Source organism: Mus caroli, unplaced genomic scaffold (genome assembly GCF_978045245.1).
Source record: "Mus caroli unplaced genomic scaffold, Mus_caroli_1 scaffold_11, whole genome shotgun sequence".
Taxonomy (NCBI): Eukaryota; Metazoa; Chordata; class Mammalia; order Rodentia; family Muridae; genus Mus; species Mus caroli.
In genome coordinates this window covers 122,897,978-122,922,396 of record NW_028227266.1, presented here as the reverse complement: position 1 = coordinate 122,922,396, position 24,419 = coordinate 122,897,978, and the positions used below count along the sequence as shown (strand labels likewise).

Genomic DNA, 24,419 nt, shown 5'->3' with positions numbered 1-24,419 from the left:
TCACTTCCTTAGTTAGAGTCACACCAAGGTATTTTATATTATTTGTCCCTAATTTCTTTCTCAGCCAGTTTATCCTTTGTGTAGAGAAAGGCCACTGATTTATTTGAATTAATTTTATATCCAGCTACAGCACTGAAACTGTTTATCAGTTTTAGGAGTTCTCTGGTGGAATTTTTAGGGTCACTTATATATACTACTATATCATCTGCAAATAGTGATACTTTGACTTCTTCCTTCCCGATTTGTATCCCCTTGATCTCCTTTTGTTGTCGATTTACTCTGGATCAGACTTCAACTACTATATTGAATAGGTAGGGAGAAAGTGGGCAGCCTTGTCTAGTCCCTGATTTTAGTGGGATTGCTTCGAGTTTCTCTCCATTTAGTTTGATGTTGGCTACTGGTTTGCTCTATATTGCTTTTATTATGTTTAGGTATGGGCCTTGAATTCCTGATCTTTCCAAGACTTTTATCATGAACGGGTGTTGGATTTTGTCAAATGCTTTCTCAGCATCTAACGAGATGATCATGTAGTTTTTGTCTTTGAGTTTGTTTATATAGTGGATTACATTGATGAATTTCTGTATATTAAACATCCCTGATCCCTGGAATGAAGCCTACTTGGTCATGGTGGATGATCGTTTTGGTCTGTTCTTGGATTCAGTTTGCGAGGATTTTATTGAGTATTTTTGCATCGATATTCATAAGGGAAATTGGTCTGAAGTTCTCTTTCTTTGTTGGATCTTTGTGTGGTTTAGGTATCAGAATAATTGTGGCTTCATAGAATGAATTGGGTAGAGTACCTTCTGTTTCTATTTTGTGGAATAGTTTGAAGAGAGTTAGAATTAGGTTTTCTTTGAAGGTCTGATAGAACTATGCACTAAACCCATCTGGTACTAGGCTTTTTTTGGTTGGGGGACTATTGATTACTGCTTCTATTTCTTTAGGGGAAATGGGACTGTTTATATCATTAATCTGGTCCTGATTTAACTTTGGTACCTGGTATCTGTCTAGGAAGCTGTCCATTTCATCCAGGTTTTCCAGTTTTGTTGAGTATAGCCTTTTCTAGTAGGATCTGATGATGTTTTGGATTTCCTCAGGTTCTGTTGTTATGTCTCCTTTTTCATTTCTAATTTTCTTAATTAGCATACTGTCCCTGTGCCCTCTAGTTAGTCTTCCTAACTAGTCTTGTTAGTTAGGGTTAATTAATCTTGTTGATTTTCTCAAAGAACCAGCTCCGGGTTTGGTTGATTCTTTCAATAGTTCTTTTTGTTTCCATGTGGTTGATTTCAGCCCTGAGTTTGATTATTTCCTGCTGTCTACTCCTCTTGGGTGAATTTGCTTCCGTTAGTTCTAGAGCTTCTAGGTGTGCTGTCAGATTGCTAGTGTATGCTCTCTCTAGTTACTTTTTGGAGGCACTCAGGGCTATGAGTTTCCCTCTTAGGACAGCCTTCATTGTGTCCCATAAGTTTAGGTATGTTGTGGCTTCATTTTCATTAAGCTCTAAAAAGTCTTTAATTTATATCTTTATTTCATCCTTGACCAAGATATCATTGAGTAGAGTGTTGTTCAGTTTCCACATGAATGTTGGCTTTCTATTATTTATGCTGTTATTGAAGATTAGCCTTAGTCTGTGGTGATCTGATAGGATGCATGGAATAATTTCAATGTTTTTGTATCAGTTGAGGCCTGTTTTGTGACCGATTATATGGTCAGTTTTGGAGGAGGTACCATGTGGTGCTGAGAAGAAGGTATATCCTTTTGTTTTAGGATAAAATGTTCTGTAGATATCAATTAAATCCATTTGTTTCATAACTTCTGTTCATGTCCATGTGTCTCCATTTAGTTTCTGTTTCCAGGATCTGTCCATGGGTGAGAGTGGGGTGTTGAAGTCTCCCACTATTATTGTGTGCTTTGAGCTTTACTAAAGCTTCTTTAATGAATGTGGCTGCCCTTGTATTTGGAGCATAGATATTCAGAATTGAGAGTTCATCTTGGTAGATTTTTACCTTTGATGAGTATGAAGTGCCCCCTCCTTGTCTTTTTTGATAACTTTGGGTTAGAAGTCAATTTTATTCAATATTAGAATGGCTACTCCAGCTTGTTTCTTTGGACCATTTGCTTGGAAAATTGTTTTCCAGCTCTGAGGTAATGTCTGTCCTTTTCCCTGAGGTGGGTTTCCTGTAAGCACCAAAATGTTGGGTCCTGTTTGTGTAGCCAGTCTATTAGTCTATGTCTTTTTATTGGGGAATTGAGTCCATTGATGTTAAGAGAAATTAAAGAAAAGTAATTGTTGCTTCCTTTTATTTTTGTTGTTAAAGTTGGGATTCTTTTCTTGCAGCTGTCTTCTTTTAGCTTTGTTGAAGGATTACTTTCTTGCTTTTTCTAGGGTGTAGTTTCCATCTTTGTGTTGGTGTTTTCCATTTATTATCCTTTGAAGGGCTGGATTCGTGGAAAGATATTGTGTGAATTTTGTTTTGTCATGGAATACTTTGGTTTCTCCATCTATGGTAATTGAGAATTTTGATGGTATGGGGACTATAACTATGCCACATGTCTGGAAGGTGTCTTGAAAATTAAAGAAATAATATACATGCGTTCAGAAGGTATCCTGGCTGGAGAGCTGAAGCATGGGCCCTTTGCTCTCATCGACAAGCAGATTCCAGTCATCATGGTCATCATGAAGTATCCTTGCTTTACCAAGTGCCAGAATGCCCTGCAGCAGGTCACTGCCAGCCAGGGTCTCCCAATCATACTGTGTTCCAAGGATGACACTGAGAGTTCCAAATTTGCATATAAAACCATTGAACTTTCCCACATGGTGGACTGTCTCCAGGGTATCCTGAGCATGATCCCCCTCCAACTTCTGTCCTTCCACCTGGCTGTCCTCCAAGGTTATGATGTTGACTTCCCCAGAAACCTAGTCAAGTCTGTCACTGTGGAATGAGAACAGAACTTCCATTACAAGACTGTCATCACCTGCAATCTGATTCAAGACCTGAACCAACTGCCAAGATGCCACATGGGAAAGGATGTGGGTCTCCGTGGGTCCCTCATGCTTCCAGTAGAGATTGACAGCTTTGAGGTGCCTTGTACACAAAGTGCTTTGCTTACAGCAAATGCTGTTTCTCTTTGTCCTGAAGTCACTGAGAAGGGATTGTTTACACATGGAGATCAGAGCAGACTTTCCACTACTGTGCAATAGAGATACTGCTCTCTTCATTGTAACTGTGAACCTTTTTTAAACCAACACTAGCTATTTTTAAAAGTCTAAATATCTATAATGATAATTGTATAGCTTTTAAGTTATTTTTCTAATGTGTGGCTTTCTGTAGCCATGGTAACGCCCTATCCCATGCCTCTGGCTACCCAGAATGCTGTCTCTGGACACACTCATGCAGGTATCATTCATCTCAGTTTGGGGCACTAGGCATGAGCCTTTTGTCTCCTTTCTCTTTGTTCTCATTCCACAAGCTGCTTCTGATTCCTGTCCCCTGACATCAATGCATCCCCTCTACCCTCTCCCTATGTTTTCTTTGAGCCCAGTTAAAGTCTTTCCTTCTTTCAAAATTCTCAGATGGACTCAAATCCCTCAGCTCTCTGACTTCTCCTTAATCAGATTATTGTTCTTTCTTAAGCCCAGGCAGAACTTTGGTCCTGGCTCCTTATTCATAATAAACCAGTTTGAAATGCCCCACACAAGAGGGTGGTTTTATATGGGCTGCCCTGCTCTATTTAAAAGTGTGCACAATCAATGTACTATGCAATTATACAATAAAGACAGAGCAATTTTTTTAAAAATCATGATGTTCTCCTTTTTAATTGCTAAGTAGTATTCCTTTGTGAAAATGAACCAAAATTTCTGTATCCATTCTTTGGTTGAGGGACATTAGTGTTGTTTCCAGCTTCTGACTACTATGAATAATGCTACTATAAACATACTAGAGCACAAGTCCTTGTGGTATGGTGGAACATCTTTTGGGTATATGTCCAGAAGAGGTATAGCTGTGTCTTTAGGTAGAACTATTTCCAATTTTCTGAAGTACAACCAGATTGATTTACAGAGTGATTTTACAAGTTTGCAATCCCACCAGCAATGGAGGAGTGTTCCCCTTTCATCAGCATGTCATGTCCCTTGAGTTTTTGATCTTAGCCATTCTGATTAGTGTAAGGTGGAATCTCAGGGTCATTTTGATTTGTATATCCCCAATGAATAAAGATGTTGAACAATTCTTTAAGTACTTCTTTATAATTTGAAATTCCTTTGTTGAGAATTCTGTTTAGTTCTGTACCCCATTTTTTGATTTGGTTACTTATTTTTATGGAGTCTAACTTCATATGTATATTGGATATTAGACCTCTGTAGGCTGAAGGATTAGAGAAGATCTTTTCCCAATCTGTTGCCATTTTGTCCTACAGACAGTGTCCTTTGCCTTACAGAAGCTTTTCAGTTTCATGAGGTCCTATTTATTAAAGTTTGACCTTAGTGCCTGAGCCATTGGTGTTCTGTTCAGGAAATTTTCTTTGACAATGCATTCAAGGCTGGTTTCCACTTTACCTTCTATGAGATTCAGTGTGTCCAGTTTTATGTTGAGGTTTTTGAAACATTTGGACTTGAGTTTGGCGCAGGGTAATAAATATGGATCTGTTTGCATTCTTATAATGCAGTCATTCAGTTAGACCAGCAACATTTCTTGAAGATGCTCTCTGTGTTCCATTGTTTGGTTTTGGCTTATTGATCAAAAATCAAGTGTCCATAGTGTGTGGGTTTATTTATGGGTCTTCAATTTGATTCCATTGATCCACCTGTCTGTTTCTATGCCAATACCACGCAGTTTTTATTACTATTTCTTTGTAGTACGACTACTTTAGGTCAGGGATAGTGATAACTTCAGAAACTCTTTTACTGTTTAGCATCATTTTGGCTATCTTGGTTTTGTTTATTTGTTTGTTTGTTTGTTTTTATTTTTCATAAGAAGTTGGTATTTATTCTTTGAATATCTGTGAAGAATTGTGTTGGAATTTTGATAGGAACTACATTGAATCTATAGATTGCTTTTGGTAAGATGGCCATTTCACTATGTAGATCCTACTAATCCATGAACAAGTAGAACTTTCCATTTTCTGATAACTTCCTCAATTTCTTTCTTCAGGAATTTGAAGGTCTTTCACTTGCTTGGTTAGAGTTACACCAAGGTATTTTATGTTATTTGTGGCTATTGTACTGTTTCCCTAAGTTCTTTCTCAGTCCGTTTAGCTCTTGTGTAGAGGAGGACTACTGATTTCTTTGAGTTACTTTTGTATACAACCACTTTTCTGAAGATGTTTATCAGTAATAGGAGTTGTTTGGTAGAATTTTGAGGTCATTTATGTATATTTTATATCATCTGTGAATAGTGATATTTTGTCTTCTTTTTTTTCCAATTTGTATCTCCTTGATTTCCTTTATTTGTCTCATTGCTCTACCCAGAACTTCAAGTACTATATTGAAGAAGGAGAAAGTAGATAGCTTGTCTTGTCCCTGATTTTACTGGGAATGTTTTAAGTTTCTTTCCATTTAATTTGATGTAGCCTAATAGCTTGCTGTCTATTGCCTTTATATGTTTAACTATCTATGCCCCTTATATTGCTGCTTTTTCTGAGAGTTTTATCATGAAGTGGTGTTAGATTTTGTTAAATGTTTTCTCAGCATCTAGTGAGATGATCGTGTGGGTTTTTTTTTTTCTTTCAGCTTGTTTATATGGTGGATTGCGTTGATGGATTTTTCATATATTAAACCATCCCTGGGACGAAGCCTACTTGATCATAAAGGATGATGTTTTTGATGTGTTCCTGGATTTGGTTTGTGAGTATTTTATCGAGTATTTTCACATCAATGGTCATGAGAGAAATTGGCCTACAGTTCTCTATTTTGAGTCTTTGTGTGGTTTAGGTACCAAAGTGTCTGTGGCTTCATAGAATGAATTAGTTAGTGTTCCTTCTGTTTCTATTTTGTGAAATAGTTTGAGGAATATTGGTATTTGTTTTTCTTTGAAGGCTTAGTAGAATTCTGCACTAAAGCCATCTAGCACAGGGATTTATTTGGTTGGGAGGATTTTGATGACTATTTCTATTTCCTTAGGGGTAATGGAACTATTTAGATAGTTTACCTGATCTTGATTTAACTTTGGTGTGTTGTATCTGTCTAGAAAATCATTCATTTCATCTAGATTTTCCAGTTATGTAGAGTATAGACTTTTGTAGTAGGTTTTAATGATTTTTTAAAATTTCCTCAAGTTCTGTTGTTATGTCTCCCTTTTAATTTCTGATTTTGTTAATTTGGATACTATCTCTCTGCTCTTTAGTTAGTTTGGCTAAGGGGTTTATCTATTTTGTTGATTTTTCTCAAAGAACCAGCTTTTGGTTTTGTTGATTCTTTGCATTATTCTCTTTGTTTCTAATTGATTGATTTTATCCCTGAGTTTATTTCCTGTTATACTCCTCTTGAGTGTGTTTGCTTCTTTTTTCTAGAGCCTTTAAATATTATTTTAATTATTTTGTTGATTTTCTCAAAGAACCAGCTTTTGGTTTTGTTGATTCTTGCATCATTCTCTTTGTTTCTAATTGATTGATTTTATCCCTGAGTTTATTTCCTGTTATATTCCTCTTGAGTGTGTTTGCTTCTTTTTTCTAGAGCCTTTAATATTATTTTAATTCAGTAGTATGAGAATAATCCAATTTCTTTATGAGGGTACTTAGTACTATGAACTTTCCTCAGCACCACTTTCATAGTGTCCCATAAGTTTGGGTATGTAGTGCCCTCATTTTTACTAAATTCTAGAAAGTCTTAATTTATTTCTTTATTTTTTCCATGACTCAGTAATCATTGAGTAGAGAGTTGCTCAGTTTCCAAAAATATGTAGGCTTTCTGCTGCTGTTTTTGCTGCTGATTGTTGTTGTTGTTGTTGTTGAAGTCTAGCTTTAATCCACGGTGATCTGATAAGATGGATGTTATTTCAGTCTTATATCTGTTGAGGTTTGCTTTGTGACTAAGTATATGGTCAATTTTGGAGAAGGTTCTGCGAGATGCTGAAAAGGAGGTAAATTCTTTTGTGATTGGGTGAAATGTTCTATAGATATCTGTTAAGTCCATTTGAATATAGCCTCTGCTAGTTTTGTTATTTTTCTGTTTAGTTTCTGTTCCCATGACCTATTCATTGGTGAGAGTGGGGTGTTGAGGTCTCCTACATGTATCCTATAGACACACACATACTAGATAGGAGATAGATAGATAGATAGATAGATAGATAGATAGATAGATAGATAGTGGTTGATATGTGGAAAATCTAGAACCCATATTTAGCACTGGTGGGAATTCAAATGCTAAAGAGTACTTACAAAGGTTTCCCAAAAAACAAACAGAATTATGATTTAACCTTCTTGATCAATGAATTGAAAGCAGTACTCAAGCAGATGTCTGTATATCTGAACTGATAACCATTTTTAACAATAGTCAAAATGTGGAAGAAATCCAAACTGTCATCAATGGATAGATGAGAAAATAAAATATACTTTTATAGATAGTCCTCAGTATAAAATGGATGGAGTTGTTATTTTTCACCTTATAATGTGGTGGATATAATATGGATTCAGTAAAAGTCATACTTGAAATCCACATTCTGATAATTTCCTAAACTAGTGACATATGGCAAACTCTCTTATGTTATTGTGCAATGGTGGGGAGTCAGACCTTCCTGTCAACCACAGGATTACAATGGGAAGCAACTATGATTCCAAGATATAAGTTTCAGTGGGATAAATGTAATCAATATGAGATTTTTAACTTAAAGCATGTTTGCATATAGCCCAACATACATCAAGTAGCATCTGTATACACAGGGGAAGACTTGTCAGCCTTTAAAGGAAAAGTTATTCAGACACATGAACCGGCCTTGAAGACATCAGATTACATGAGATAATGTGGTCACAAAGGGGCAAATATTCTGTAACTGCATTCATATCAAATACTTGGAGCAATCAGATTCATAAAGATCGAAAGTAGAATGGTGGTTGTCAGGAGGATGAGGACAGAGCATCAGTTTTTTTAATTAGGACAGAGTTTCAGTTTTCAATATTCAGAGTTCTGGAGATAAATGGTGGAGTGGTAATAAATGTACTTTAAACATCACAGAATTGTTCACTTTAAAATGATTAAAACTGTAAAATTTATATCATATATATTTTACCACAATAAGTTGTTATACAAGATTTCACTGCTTCATGGGGGTATAAAGCTGAAAGATCTCTTTCTAGCTAGATGTTTCAATCCACTTATAGTTGGAAAAACAGAAGTACAGAGAAATGTTATGTCTTAGTTGAGGTGAGGTTTATAATAATTAGCAGAGGAGTGTGTACACACACACACAACCTCAAGTGTAAACAGCAGTGGTGAGTAGCTGAGCATAGCAGATTTCAGCTTCACTTCCCTTGCTTCTCTGAGTCAATTGTTGCAAAGTCAGTTCTTTTCCTGGATGCACATAAATTTTGGTGAGGTCAAGAGGGGATGCAGAGTTTTAAGGCTGGGGTTGTTAAAACCAATGCTCCTCAATCTTCATCTGGATAAGGATTCCACAGACATCTCCTTGAATAGCTAACTCTGCTGCACTGGAAGGAACCTGAGACTTAAATTTCAAATTGATTTTTAAAATTTATTCATTCCTTTTGCAGTGCCAGGGATCAAACCCTTAGCCTTGTACATAGCAGACAAATTATCTACCACTGAGTTATATCTCCAGCCTAGGATTTGCAAATTTTAATGATCTCTTGGCTAATGCTAGAACTCCTGGCCTTTGGGACAACACTGAGTTTTTGTAGGACCAACTTGTCTTCTCAGAGAAGAGAGGCTGTTTCCTGAAAGTAGCTTTGTCTTATTTATAGCAATATACTTAGAAATATTTTTTTCATGATGGAATGATATGAAAAAGGCTGAGCTCTACACCAAAAGATACTTTAATTTGGGTGGATATAAAAATCATCTGAAAAATAAAGAGGCTCTATCACTTTCAGAGTATAAATCTGTAGTTCTCTATTGTAATCAGCCCGTCAGGAACAAATAAAATTTGAAGAGACACTTTTACCCTTTATTTGGCTGTCAGACTATTAAAATAACAGACTCCAAAAAGAAAACCCTATGCAATTCCTCCAGCAAGTTTATTTTGGGAAAGAGAAAACCTAAAATCTGGTGCCAGCCAGAGGAGGCACTTGCCTACCAGAAAAGAGATTACACATACTGCTGACCACTTTTCAGAGCACCTTGCAGGAGAGAATGAAGGTCAGCCCTGTGAGCAAGACCAAACTTGGACTACTTAGATATGAATATACCTCTAAACTTTAATGTTACTTTAGGACCTTAAAGTAACAGATTTCCCTAGAGGTCACTGGATCTCTTTGTCCTGCTTCCCAATATAGCCAATAGAATATATATTTTTGTAGTTTTAAATTTAATTCATTTTTGCTATTAATTTGGTTGTTACGATTGTTGTATTGAAGATTGGTGGCCTTTGTGGCTTCTTGGAACACAGACTGTGACCTCAAGTTTAGTACCACCGTGGCTCTGATCCGTATTAAGGTCTAAGAACCACTGCACAAATTGGATAATAGTAGATGCCTCAGGAACTAGGCAGTAGCCTTCAAGAATGTAGTAAAGATCTTCATCCACTGTGAAAAGCAGTGAGGCTGATATTTCTCCATCCAATTAGCAAACAGGGCTATGTGTGATCTGTGGTTTGAACACTAGTGATATAGGTGCACAATGCTAAGTCAACCATGGATTCTTGTCAAGTAAAACTCAAGGCTTTGTTCAAAAAATAATAAGGGGATAATTGAAACAAATTACCTGGAGATCACACTCTTCCAGAAATAATGAGACACATATTTTTATAATGTACTCCTTATGGACTATTTACTCTGAATCAGGTGCACTGAGTCAGGTTGAGTATGATAGTTTCCAACCATGGGAAACTTGGGGAAAAAGATAATGTGAATGAATAGGTTAGCATCTTAATGTTGATGGGAGTCTTGAATAGCAGCTCAAAGAAAGCACAGGCTTTTCTCACTTATATATTCATATAAAAGATTTATTCAGATCAATATCTGTTAAACCAGCATAGAAAACAGAATGAGTGTCCATTAAAAGTTTTCACAAGTATTTTGAAATGCCTAGTTGATACTTTTCCAAGATCTGTCTTTTATGCTTTTTCCATGATCATAATCTATAACTCAAAGGAAACAAAGAGGAAAAGTTTTGATACATAATTTTTTTGTTGTTGTTGGGTTTTTTTTTCTTTGAGATAGGGTATCCTAGGTTAGCCTTGAACTCATGACCTTCCCGTCTTATCTTCAAAGAAACTAATATTGCAAGTGTACAAAGCATACTCATGTGTTCTGTAATAAAAAGAGAAATTCATCTTCCTTTGACATATTGTCTTAGTATTTTACTGCTGTGAACAGACACCATGACCAAGGCAACTCTTATAAAAGACAACATTTGGTTGGGGCTGATTTACAAGGTCAGAGGTTCAGTTCATTATCATCAAGGCAGGAGCATGGCAGTGTCCGAGCAGACATGATGTAAGGGAGCTGAGAGTTTTACATTTCATTCCCAAGGCAAACAGAAGACTGGCTTCCAGGCATAACTGGATGAGGGTCTTAAAGCCCACACCCACAATGACACACTTAATCCAACTAGGCCACACCTCCTAATAGTGTCACTCCCTGGGCCAAGCATATTCAAACTACCACACATGCCATGGCCTATAACACAGCAGTGTCATCCCCAACTATTAAGGTAAAACCAGATTTTAGGGTAAAACCAAAATATTGGAAACACCAAGGAAGATAAATAAGATGGGTTATACCTGGGTATAGTATAGCCATGTTGACAAGAAAAGAGGGAAGATGAAAACTAGGGCGCCAATAAAAAAAGCAAAGTTGGTCTCATCAGGCTCCAGCTCCCATGAAAGACCTGTGAGGAATACCTGCCAGGAACATTGTACTTTCTGGAAAAAAAAGTTTTTACTTTATAGATAGTTACACCTTTATACATACTACTACATCCAATTGTAACATACTGAATTGTGAGTATGTTGGCTTCTAAGAAAGTCTCCACCTATTCTAGGAAGGAAACCACCACCAACAGCCCAAGGAATGAACAAGGGGAATAGAAATGACGGACAAAGGCTTACACAGCCAGGTCTACCCATTGCTGCTCAGCTAAATCTGCCTTCCATTTTCAGGACTATACTTTGCTTTTGCTTTCTCAGCTGCCAAAATAACTTTGATTGATTGCTTGCTCTACCTGTGGCCCACATGGGTTCTTTTTCAGGGTATAAGAAACAAGGCTGCTGTTGTGATGGGGATGGGAGGGAATTTGGAGAAGAGGCATGTCTCTCCCCATCCATAACACAAACCTCTCCTTCTTTGGTCCCATTATATTCCAATGTTTGTGAGTTCTATGTCCTCAGATCCATACATCTTACATGCCACAGAAGGGAGGTGCTCATTTTGCCCTTCCTTACTAGAAGCCACAATTTGCTTTGAGCAGAAATGACTCACTTCCTCTGACCTCCCACTCCTTTGATGTCAAGGACTTAATCTAAACCGTCAGAATCATCAGAAATATGAAAACACTTTGCTATATGACTCTGATATCTTCAGCTATAAACACTCTTGGAATGAGCCTACTAGTAAGGTATCCCACCTGAAGTAGATTCTGTTTAGACCTCGGCCTTCACAAAGCATAATCAAATGAAAAAAGGAAGTTATTACTCCAATACCAAGAATAAGGAACTGGTTTGTAGCATACATTTAGTAATGTATCCAACATCTATTTTTTCTCTTGCTCTAAAATTATGAAATTACCCAATTTGTATCTCTTTCAGTAATGGATTCGTTCATGCTGAGAACTGAAACACTACAAAGAAAGAGATGTTAAGACTGTCTAGTCTCAAAAAGTATGTTTTTTGTTTTCTTTTTTAGTTTAATTTATCTTTTACTTATTCACTTTACGTCCCATCTACTGCCTCTCTTTTTTCACACCTCCCACAAACCTTCCTTCCATCCTCCCTCCCTTCTCTGATCAGGTGACGTCCCCCTGTGTATCCCCTCCCCAAACTCCACTTTGACACATCAAATCTCTGAGGGGCTAGGTGTTTCCTCTCCCACTGAGGTCAGACAAGGCAGCCCAGCTAGAACATATTCTGTAGACAGGTAACAGCTCCAGTTGTAGTTGCTTGGAACCCACATCTGCTACATATGTTCAGGGAGGCCTAGGCTCAGCCTGTGTATGATCTTTGGTTGGTGGTTCAGTCTCTGAAAACCTCAAGGGTTCAGATTAATTTACTCTGTTGGTCTTGTGGAGTTCCTATCCCCCTCAGGCCTGCAATCTTTCCCCCTATTCTTCCATAAGAGTCCCCAAAGCTCTATCCACTGTTTGGCTGTGGGTGTCTTAATCTGTCTGAGTTGGCTTCTGGGTGAAACCTCTCAGAGGATAGCCATGATAGACTCCTGTCTGCAAGAATAGCATAGTATCATTAAAAGTGTCAGGGATTGGTGCTTGCCTGTGGGTTATGTCTCAAGTTGGGTCAGTTATTGGTTGGCCATTCCCTCAGTTTCTGCTCCATCCCATGTCCCTGCATTTCTTGTACACAGGATAAATTTGGGGTTGAAAGTTTTGTTGGTGAGTTGATGTCCCTTTCATGCCACTGAGGTTCCTGGTTGGCTACAGAAGAGATGGCTTCTTCAGGTTCCATATCCTCAAAGCTGTGGGTCAACCTCATTGATTCTTGGGCACCTCCCTTATTCCTGGTTTCTGTCACATCCTGGAGATGCCCCCACCCTGTCAGTTGCAGATTTCCATTCATTTTCATGGCCATCTGGCAATCTTTCCTGTTCCTTTCCCCTGTTCCTGACACTGCCCCCATTCTCCTTCCCATCCCCTCTCTCACCCAGATCTCTCCGTCCATCTGCTTCTTATGACTATTCTTATTCCCCCCGCTTCTGAGATTTAAGCATCCTCTATTGTGCCTTCCTTCTTGTTTAGCTTCTTTGGGTCTGTGGAGTGCGGCATGGGTATCCTGGATTTTATGTCTAATATCCATTTATAAGTGAGTACATACCATTCATGTCCTTTTGGGACTGGCTTGCCTCACTCAGCATGCCATTTTCAAGTTATATCCACTTGCCTGCAAATCTTAAACAAATACCACTGGTCTAACTGGATGTCTACATGTAGAAGAATGCAAATATACTCCTATTTATCACCCTGCATAAAGTATGTTTTTCGATGAAAAAGGTAGACTTAACATGGGAAGGGATAGCAACAGTGCTACAATTACACTCTTTGTAATAGAATGAAGTTTCTATTTATGCACAAGTTTGAATTATACTTCAGTCACATTCAGAAAGGTTATTGATTCTATTTTTCTGTACTATGCTCATGTGATTTTTTTTTCCTACCAGGTCTCATAGAGTAAGTTAGAAGTGCTCTCTACTCCTGAATTTTTTTTGAAGACTTTCTGAAAACTTGGTGTTTTCTTTAAAATAATTTGCTAATGTATCTTGCTCACAGGAAGGTTTTTAAATAACATTTTGGTTTCTTTTATATAGATTTGGAGCTATTTAGTACATTAATTTATTTTTTGTGAGTTTGGTTTTGGTATTTTTCAAGAAGTTAACTTATAATTAAGTTACCTAATTTGTTCCAAAATTGCTTACAGCTTCCCACCAGTAAACCTTTTGTATTGAAGGATCCACAGTGATGTTACTGCTTTCATCCCTAATTCCTGTATTTCTGCTTTTATATAGTTTAGGATGAATTGATCAGTTCAGCAAAAATATTATCAGTTTCATTGATTATCTCAGAAAATCAGCTTTTTGTTTTACCAACTTTTATTTTGAGGTTTGTTTTTCAGATCATTGACTTCAGATCTCTATCATTTCCTTTTTTCATATGGGATTTGGTTTGACTTGTTTTTGTAATTTTAGGTAGAAGCCCTTTTCCTTCATAATAAAGAATTTGTTACTATTAATTTCCCTCAAGATATTGCTTTACACTTTCCACAAAATAGATTTAAATTTGAACTAAAGCAAAACTAAAGGAAACATACTATTCGAGGGAATCCTTAGAATGACAAAAGTCTGCCAGCTAATACAACACACTCTTTCAGAACTTTTAAGAATAATTGTGCAGTAGGACAATGGCTGTACCCCAGCTCTGCTGAGTGCAAGAGGAGGAGGATTGCTCCAGCTTAGGGACCAGTCAATCTAGGCAAAGCAGCTAGTTCTGGTTTTGGTGAGAGAACTTGTCTCAAAATTAAGATAGAGAATTCTAGAGGAAAACATCTCTGTATGTTTCTGGGCTCTGAACACACATGCCAGAGGACACACACACACACACACACACACCATTCTATATGCTGTAATACCTTTAGAGGTTATTTTATTTTATTTTTATTAATACTTTCTACCTATCCAGAATTGAGTTTTTTCACATGTGAAATGAAGTAAGAAGTTTACTTTATGTATGTGCTATGTATTGCTAATTTCCCCAAATGCCATTTGAGGAGTAATTAATTTTCTTCCACAATCTAGAGTGTTGCTATTATTATATACTAATCCTAAAATTATTTGGCTTAGTTTACTTTACTCTTTTATCATTTATTTTTATACAATTAACTTTCATTTTTAATTTTTGTTTGGTTCTTGGCTTTTTTATAATGTGGTTTGATAACTGGAAAGTTCTGGTCTTGTTATCCTTGTTTAAATGTCATTACTTGATGTATTACATTTTATTTTCCATGCAAAATTAGAATTAGACTTACTTTGTCCAATTTAAAAAAACTATTGGAATACATAGAATTTATGATTTTATATAAGATCTGGCATCAAGGAAAAATTTAAATATGATGAATTGAATGAAAAAGAAAATAATAACATAATCCATGAAACACTCCTAAATGAGAGAGAGAGAGAGAAAAACGTATAGCACAAAATGTTTACATTAAAATAGAGGAGGAACCTCAAAATATCCTGCTTCCCCAAGAGTTAGAGAACGAGAAGCTAAATATGCCCAAGGTAAGATAAATAAAAACACTAAGAATAAGAGCAAGAAAAAATAATACAGTTTAAAAAGCAAATAATAATAATAACCAACAGAAACACAAATCTTATCCTTCTAAAAATACAGTAGGATATAGGAGATGGGGATTTAGCTCAATGGTGGAGAGCCTGCTCAGTATGCACAAAACCCTGAGTTTGGTCCTCAGCTCAAACAAACAACAAAGACAAAGTTTTAAAAGCTCCGTCTCATTGACGTCCTTTATTAACACAGACTAGAGAAAAATCAAAACACAGATTATCTACATAGAAAAATTCATGGTTATTACCTATAGACCTTACAGAATCAAAAAGAAAAGAACTACTTTGAAATTCTGGCATATAAATTTCATAACTTCATTGAAATGAGCCAATTCCTTGAAAAACATAAACTATATTATCCATAAGAAAAAGTAATTTCATTATTCCTTATGACTATTAAAGAAATTAAATTTAAAACTTCTTAAAATCATCCAAAAAGAACTATTAAAGATATTATAGAAAATTAAAGAAATTGTGGAAAATTATAAACAGTCTCTCCCAGAAAATGCAAAAGGGAGAATTTTCTATTCTGTGTGGTTAGAATTTCCTTAATACCCATGCAAGAGAAGGTCTGCACCACACACACACAGACACACAGACAGAAATCATTTCAGTTTAAAAACATCATGAATACATATGCAAAAATCCTTAATAAAATGGAATTTAGCAATATTTTAAAAAATGATTGTACACTATGAAGAGCTTCCAGAAATGCCAAACTTGGTATTTGAAAAAAATCAATACATTGTCAGTGCAAAATCAGTTATCATCTCAAAAGGGATGCAAGATAGTTTATACCAGAGGTGAATATAAATGGCATTGGCCCAGAAACATGGGTTTAGATTACCCCAAGTTCCATTGTTCTAAAATGGAAGCAGTTTCATGGAAATTTTATAGTAAGAGAACTAAGGAAGTTATAAATCAAGCCGTTCTTAAGAAACACTGGTGGAAACATCAGAGAAACAAGTTACAAAACAAAATGGGAAGAATTTTGCTATAGGCTTTGATGCTATCTGACAGCACTCTTAACCCTCTGATTAGTGAAAAACCAGGTTTTTGCTGTTAATATATTTTTTAAAAAATGTATGTTGAGATGTTAGCTTTGGGTACTAGTAAATGTTAAATCTGATATAGAAGATGGGGATAAGGTAAGAAATGCCTGGTCAGTAGGCTAAAGATTGTCCAACATAATTGTATTTAGACTGATTAGTTTTAATTAATTGGCCTCTGCAGATACAGTTTATCTTCAGGAATTCTAGTTTGTACTACCATATTAATGGAATAAAGAAGAAAAAAAAACCATATAACCATATCAATTAATCATTAAAAGGCATTTAACTAAAGCCAGTGTGTATTAATGGCAAAACAAGAATCTCAGAGCAGAAGAAATGCAGAGAGATTTTCTCAATTGATAAAAATCCATTACTAGACATCCTATAGCTCACACTGCATGTGGTGGTGAATGTCATAATATTTCACACACAGATAAGGAGCAAACATGAGCACACTTTCTTTGCCTATATTCATCAATGTATTCTTCTAGCTACTGCAATTGTACAAGAAACAGACATTTTAAAAAATTGAGTCAGAATAAGAAATACATTGTCATAATTTGCAGATCTTGACACTATTGTCTACAAAGCAATTTCCTAAAATTATTAATGAGTTAAACAAGGCTTCAGGTAAAAAAACTGGTTCTGAACTTTAAGAACCAGTTATTTTGATATATGCTATATGGTAGAAAGCAAAAATTGAATCAGTTTTAATTTTTTAAAAGATCAAGGGCTAGTAAAATAGCTCAGTGAGTAAAGGTGTTGCCACCAACCTATAAATTAGACATTTAAAGTATCAGTTCTAATGAAAATGTCTTCTAAGTTCAATAACTAGTAAAGTTCCACCATGTTCACATATCAGTTTAAGACTAGTTTTCCCAGCATGTGAACCTTTGAAGAGAGACTATATACTACCCCAGGCAATAAGATATTGCACTCACTACAGTACAAAATATTAAATACTGCCCTTTTTAGAAACTTTACACGTAAAATGGTTTCCAGTTTTTAAATGGGAGAAGTTTCTCACATAGGCACAAGTCTTTATCATATTTTATGCTTGAATTACTGTGCACATTCCCCATCAATACTAATGAAAATATTAATTTCTTTTTTAAGATTTATTTTTTATTAGATTTTATCTTCATTTACATGTCAAATGCTATCACCTTTCCTAGTTTCCTCTCCAAAAATCCCCTATACCTTCTCCCCTCACCCTGCTCCCCAACCCACCCACTCCCACTTCCTGGCCCTGGCATTCCCCTAGACTGAAGCCTAAAATTTTCACAAGACCATGGGCCTCTCCTCCCACTGATGGCTGACTAGGTCATCCTCTGCTACATATGCAGCTAGAGACATTAGCTCTGGGGGTACTGGCTAGTTCATATTGTTGTTTCCCCCTTAGGGCTGCAGATCCCTTCAGCTCCTTGGGTACTTTCTCTAGCTCCTCCATTGGGGACCCTGTGTTCCATCCAATAGATGACTGTGAGCATCCACTTCTGTATTTGCCAGGCACTGGCATACCCTCACATGAGACAGCTATATCAGGGTCCTGTCAGCAAAATCTTGTTAGTGTATGCAATAGTTTCTGGGTTTGGAGGTTGTTTATGGGATGGATCCCAGATGGGGCAGTCTCTGGATGGTCCTTCCTTCAGTCTCAGCTCTGAACTTTGTCTCTGTAACTCCTTCCATGGGTATTTTGTTCCCTATTCTAAGGAAGAATGAAGTATTCACATGTTGGTCTTCCTTCTTCTTGAGTTTCATGAGCTTTGCAAATTGTATCTTGGGTATTCTAAGTTTCTGGGTTAATATTCACTTATCAGTGAGTGCATATCATGTGTGTTCTTTTGTGACTGGATTACCTCACTTAGGATGATATCCTCCAGATGCATCCATTTGCCTAAGAATTTCATAAAGTCACTGTTTTTAATAGCTGAGTAGTACTCCGTTGTGTAAATGTACCACATTTTCTGTATCCATTCCTCTGTTGAGGGACATCTGGGTTCTTTCCAGCTTCTGACTATTATAAATAAGGCTGCTATGAACATAGTGGAGCATGTGTCCTTATTACAAGTTGGAACATCTTCTGGATATATGCCCACGAGTGGTATAGCTGGGTCCTCAGGTAGTAAGTAATATGTCCAGTTTTCTGAGGAACTGCCAAACTGATTTCCAGAGTGGTTGTACCAGCTTACAATCCCACCAGCAATGGAGAAGCGTTCCTTTTTCTCCACATCCTCACCAGCATCTGCTGTCACCTGAGTTTTTTGATCTTAGCCATTCTGACTGGTGTGAGGTGGAATCTCAGGATTGTTTTGATTTGCATTTCCCTGATAGTTAAGGGTGTTGAACATTTTTTCAGGTGCTTCTCAGCCATTTGGTATTCCTCAGGAAAATATTAATTTCTTAAAAATCATAATCAATGAGAAAATTTATTTGCATAATTGATAAAAATTAAAATTCAATATTTATAAATACTCAAAAAATTATAGTACTTAAAAATCACATTTGAAAATTGGTTTATCTTTCATTAACAAATGTAATAACCTTTTAATATAAAATGCAAAAGAGTATCAAAACACAAAATGTTTTAAATTAAGAGATTCAAGCTGATACAACTCAGACAGATGTTGGAAGCCATGTTGTCTACTTCTGTGAAATCTTGCTTGCTAGGCAGAGTCAAGGCAGGCAGGGTTTGCTTGTAGATTTCCTGCCCTGCTGACACTTGGACCGATAGGAGGGAATACACTTGAAACCCAAGGCAAGGGGCTGAAGATCTACTAATCTTGGTGGAAGGAATAGGGAGGCCTCCACATGGGAACAGATGTCCTGTGTGTATACCAGCCATTATTTCTGCTACCTTGTGACTTTGCTTCCCATGGCACTGTGAAGTATTAAAAGGTAAAGAAAAATAATCTCAAGGCTGGTATGGTGCCCTCCTGATTCTAACTCTTGCCTCTGAGTTTTCTTTCGGTCTTTCCTATAACTGTCCTCATGCTCCCCTCACAGGCTGTTTGACTTTACATGGGCAAGCCCAGCACAGACAGATTACACATAAATTCTCAAAATATTCGCCAGCAGTTGACTTGAAAGCTACAGAAAGGACACATCAGACACAAATCAACAGAAGAGTCCTAAGTATGTAAAGCAAAATTGCTGTGTCTGTCTGCTTCACAGACACTCAGCTAAGCTGGAGGCCTTTGACATACCCTATGTTCTTAGGCACAGGGAACAAGAGCAGTCACCTGAGAGTCCCCTGTGCCTTGTCCTTTATGAGTTGCTGGAGCTCTAGAGCTGGCTGGTGATAGGCATCTACCCAGAGGGTTCATGGTTTTTACTATCTCCATGAAACAGCAAGGGCTGAATAAACACCTGTGCCACTGTTCAGGGATCTTGACACGATTCCTTAGCATACAGTGAGCTGTTTATGTGTGGCCAGTCATGGCAAGACTGCATCTAGCTATTCTTAGGCAGAAGGCGGTGACCTATCACAATATGCCATAATCCACTTTATGTGTTTCCAGTTGAGATGTTCTAATACAGTGAATACATATTGGAGCTGTTGTAATAGTTGTCTGTGTACAAGTTCATCACAGAATTACAGGCAAATTGGAAAAAAGTAATACCATATTGATACTAGTTTATTAAATTACTAAAGGAAAAGAACTGGTTTTGGAAACTAAAAACTAAATTTCTAAATGCTTCATGAGTTAAAATGAAAGCAGAACAAAAACTACAAAAATATTTAGAACAGAATAAAAATAAAAGCATAGACCCATAATCCAGTCCTGAAAGCTAAAAGATTCAGAATACTTGTCCTTTCTACCACAGATCATTTGGTGATAATCCTAGCCTGAGGCTACTCAGTTTTACTAATGTGACTTCTATCAAGGACAATAAAGAAAAAAGAAAATGCACAAATAAAAAAATACCTTAGAAGCAACAACAACATGATTAAGTAGAATAGAAGATAGAAATTCCAAGAGAACACCTGCAGCAACTCTGTGCCAATGCCTTTGAAAATGTGGACAATAGATAGCTTTCCAGGTTTACCTTCTAATTGATAAAATATAGAAAAGTGAAATAAACTTGTAAAGAAATTTAATTATTTTTGTCACCCCAGCAGATTTCCAACAAAAGAAACACACATGGCCATAAAACTACATTAAATTTCCTAAAACTTAATCAGATGTGCTGGGCAGATGACAGGTTGTAATTCAGTGGTAAAATATATGCTTAGCACGTACTAGGACCTAGGTACCACCTCCAACACACACACACACACACACACACACACACACACACACACACACACGTAGGAGGGAGGGAAGATATAGTAAAATTGTATGGTGTTAACATTTTACAACCTTCTGATAAGCAAATGTTATAAGTATGTTTATGCCAATTTTTGAGATGTATAAAATTCACCTTGTTCTTCCATATGTAGCAGAGGATGGCCTTGTCTGGCATCAAAGGGAGGGGAGGTCTTTGCACCTGTGAAGGCTTGATGCCCCAGTATAGGGGAATGCTATGACAGTGGGGCAGGAGTGGGCAGGTGGGTAGAGGAGTATTCTTGTGGAGGCATGAGGAGTGGGGTGTGATGGGGAGTTTTTGGAGAGGAAACCAGGAAGGGGGATAACATTTGAAATGTAAATAAGCAAAATAACCAATAAATTTTAAAAAGTTCATCTTGTTTTACTCTGTGGGTTGCACATTAGTTTGGAAAACCCTTTCATAGAAACATAGAAATATCTAAAACACAAAGCTTCTCTGATCCAACACTTTGTATGTACATCAGCCTAGACAAATTTCAACACCTATGTCCACCAAAACAAAAAGACCAATCAAATTGGTGCAGAAAGAACAAGGAGTGTCCTGAGATTCACAGCAAGGTAGAGGGCAGTGCTTGGTCCCTCCTTGGAAAGTGTCCCAGGCTAGAGGAGGGACTCAAGTCTTTCTCTGAGCATAGACTGTTAAAAGGAGAGCAAAAACATGGAGACAAATTTAGCCTAAAGGCCCATTCACCACAGTAGCCTGGTGAAGGCAGGAAGAGTGGCTACAGAGTATGTAGCCAGATGGAAGACACAGATCCAGGCACACTCTGATACTAAGCATAGGTGGCACCAGCCACATTATTATGCACCATCGACACAAGTGGATTTCTGGGTTTTAAACAGCAGCCAAGTAATTTTATCAGTGTGAACTTGCTTTAAAGCTAGCTTCTTCTCCAGTAAGCAGCCAATCTTTTCTGTTATGTGTTGTTAAGAGGAAGCTGCTGCTATTGTGTTTACTGGTTCAGTTTTTTGCTTTTGTTTTTTGAGACAAGGTCTCACAGTGTGGTATAACTGGCCTTTAAAAACTCATGACCTCCAGACTCATCCTCCTGAGTACTGGGTTCACAGGTGCATACCTCCATGTCTGGCTGTGTTTTTATAATTCTAAACATTTAAAGAGTGAATGTTAGAGAAGAATGCTAAAGCCAAAGGTCCTGACAAATGCTGTGTATAAAACACAGGGATACCAGGGAATGGAGTAAGGAGGGTATATCCCTGAACTCTCTGAAGCTCTTAAAACAAATAGTTTCAAACCCAAACAGTAAGATCGGGTGTGATAGTTCATGTCTCTAACCCCAGCACTTGGAAAACTGAAGCAAGCCAGCCATAATTTTGAAGCCAGCATGAGACCACATAGTGAGAGGAAAAAAACCCTGTAAGATTACAATAATAATATTGAAGGATTTATTCATCAGATTGCCTTCAGAAGTAACATAGCTGCAACCTATTTGAGGGGGATACTTGCCTCTGTGTCCTTTTGTGAAGGCAGATTCTCACTGTGTCCTGACTGAGTATAAAGGCATTGACACTGACTGGATGTATCTTCACAGTTTGAAACTTTATAAAGAATATAAAAGAATTAATTGAAAAAAATCAAGGCATTCTGTAAATAAAACTGGTTGCCAACAATTAGTATGAATCTATATATACTCAAATGAATCCGGTAGTGTGACTGTTATTCAGTGCCCTGTAAGGGTCCTGTTAGGTTGAGAACATCCAGAAACTTTCCTAGTCTAAGTACAGCTTAGTAACCAACTACCTAGATAGATTCCAGGTTACAGTGCCCCGTTCTCAGGGGTTGTAATGCTTCCTTCATTTAAGGCTTAGTCTGTTAAACTGTCCTTGACAATCCACCCCTCTGCTCTACATCTTCGTAAAAGCCACAGCAGAAAACAATCAAACATATCTGCATTTTGGTTTAGATATGTTCCTCTTTTGGATCTTATTCATTGCTGACCACTTTAAAGCTCATGCTATCCAGGCTGACCCAACCCATCAGGTCTGGACTTGCCACTTCCCTTTATCAAAGCATACACATTCCCTACCAAGAGCATTTCTTTCTTTGCAGTTTAGAGTTGAGACTTGAAAGTCGATATTTCACAGTGCCATGTCCAACGTTTTAGCTGGTTTTCCCCTGGTGAACACTTCATAAATCTTGTGAAACTTAAGAACTAGTGAGCAAACATTTTCTTGTGCAACATTGCTACAAAATATCTGCTTTCTCTCTTCCTCCTTCCTTTTCTTGTTAAAACCTCCAATACCCTAATATTGATGTGGCTGTGGTTTTAGATCTACCTTGTTTGTGGTCAGTGAAGCACTCTCTATAATGGAGGAATCTGAGGTTTGATCATGGAAGTCCAAGTAGGTGATTTTGGTTTGTGATTCCACAAAAAGTCACTAGAGAGGTGATAAATGTTGCTGGCTCATCTCACTGGCCCTTAAAATTCCATACAGGTCTCATCTGACTTCATTTTAATCTACTTTCATTATTTTTTCTTTGACCTAAAAAGTTCTACTTTTTAAAAAAATTTTATTGGTTATTTTGTTTATTTGCATTTCAAATGTTATCTTCCTTCCTGGTTTCTTCTCCCAAAAAAAATCCATCCCACCCCTCTCCCCCTGCCTCTATGAGGGTGCTCCCCCACCCACCTACTCACTCCCACCCCACCACCCTAGCATTCCCCTACACTGGGGCATCAAGTCTTCATAGGACCAAGGGCTTCCCCTCCCTTTGATACCAGACAAGGCCATCCTTTGCTACATATGCAGCTGGAGCCATGGGTCCCTCCATTTGGATGACAGCTGAAATCCTCAACAAAGGGGAGAGAGAACCTGTAGAGGCCATATCCAGAGGTTAGGCATAGCCCTCAGTTGAGGGATGGGGCCACATTCCCTTCTCAAAATTTTAAACCAGATTTGCTCTTGGCTAAAGGAAATACAAGGACAAAGAGTGGAGCAGAGACAGAAAGGCCATCCAGAGACTGCCCCACCTGGAGATCCATCCCATATACAGCCACCAAACTCAGAAACTATTGCTGATGCCAAGAAGTGCTTGCTGACAAGAGCCTGATACGGATGTTTCCTGAGAGGCATTGCCAGAGCCTTACAGATACAGATGGGGTTGCTTGCAAGCAACCATTGGACTGAGCACAGGGTCCCCAATGGAGGAGTTAGGAGAAGGACTGAAGGGTCTGAAGGGGTTTGCAACCCCATAGGAAGAACAACAATATCAATCAACCAGAACCCCCAGAGCTCCCAGGGACTAGACCACCAAACAAAATTCTAATTTTCATCATAATAGATTGTAGCATGAGCTCTGTGTTTAGTGTTTCCAGGTTAAGGAGACATTGCCTCAAAAACCTCAGTTTCCCCAAGAACAAAGAGAAAGAGGGCTATATTCCATTTCAGAAAATCTGTAGATATCATGAAGTTGCTTCTTACTCTTTGCACTGTGTGTTTAAAAACAACAACAAGAAGAAGAACAAGAATAAAAACAACAACATCAAGAAGAAAGGAAGCCACCACCCAGATGTTTGCAGTTTTGGCATCACCTATTTCATTATGACTCTAAGAAGTGGCATTAAAGATAACTGAGAATACCAAAAATGGTCTCTCTCAAGTACAGTGAAGTGTTTAAAGTGTTTTTGAGTCCTACCTGGTTCCTCACACTTGCCCTTGTTAATGACATTCAGAGAGTTTCTGCAAGGTATGGAGGAGGACAAGACTGCTTTGCTGGCAGTATGTTGGTTTAGGAATGTAATTTTTAGAAGCACTATATCTTGGGCCTGGACTCAAAGCTAACAAATTCCCTAATGCCAGGCTCTGCACTTGCTGTCTTTCCCAAGTTCCTAACTGATGTTACACA

The 24,419-nt window shown here is 37.5% G+C and overlaps 1 pseudogene; it reads left to right on the top strand.

Moving 5' to 3' along the window:
• The first annotated feature begins 2,590 nt into the window (after positions 1–2,590).
• Positions 2,591–2,944, top strand: LOC147002176 (glutamine--fructose-6-phosphate aminotransferase [isomerizing] 2 pseudogene; annotated as a pseudogene).
• Positions 2,945–24,419: the final 21,475 nt, after the last annotated feature.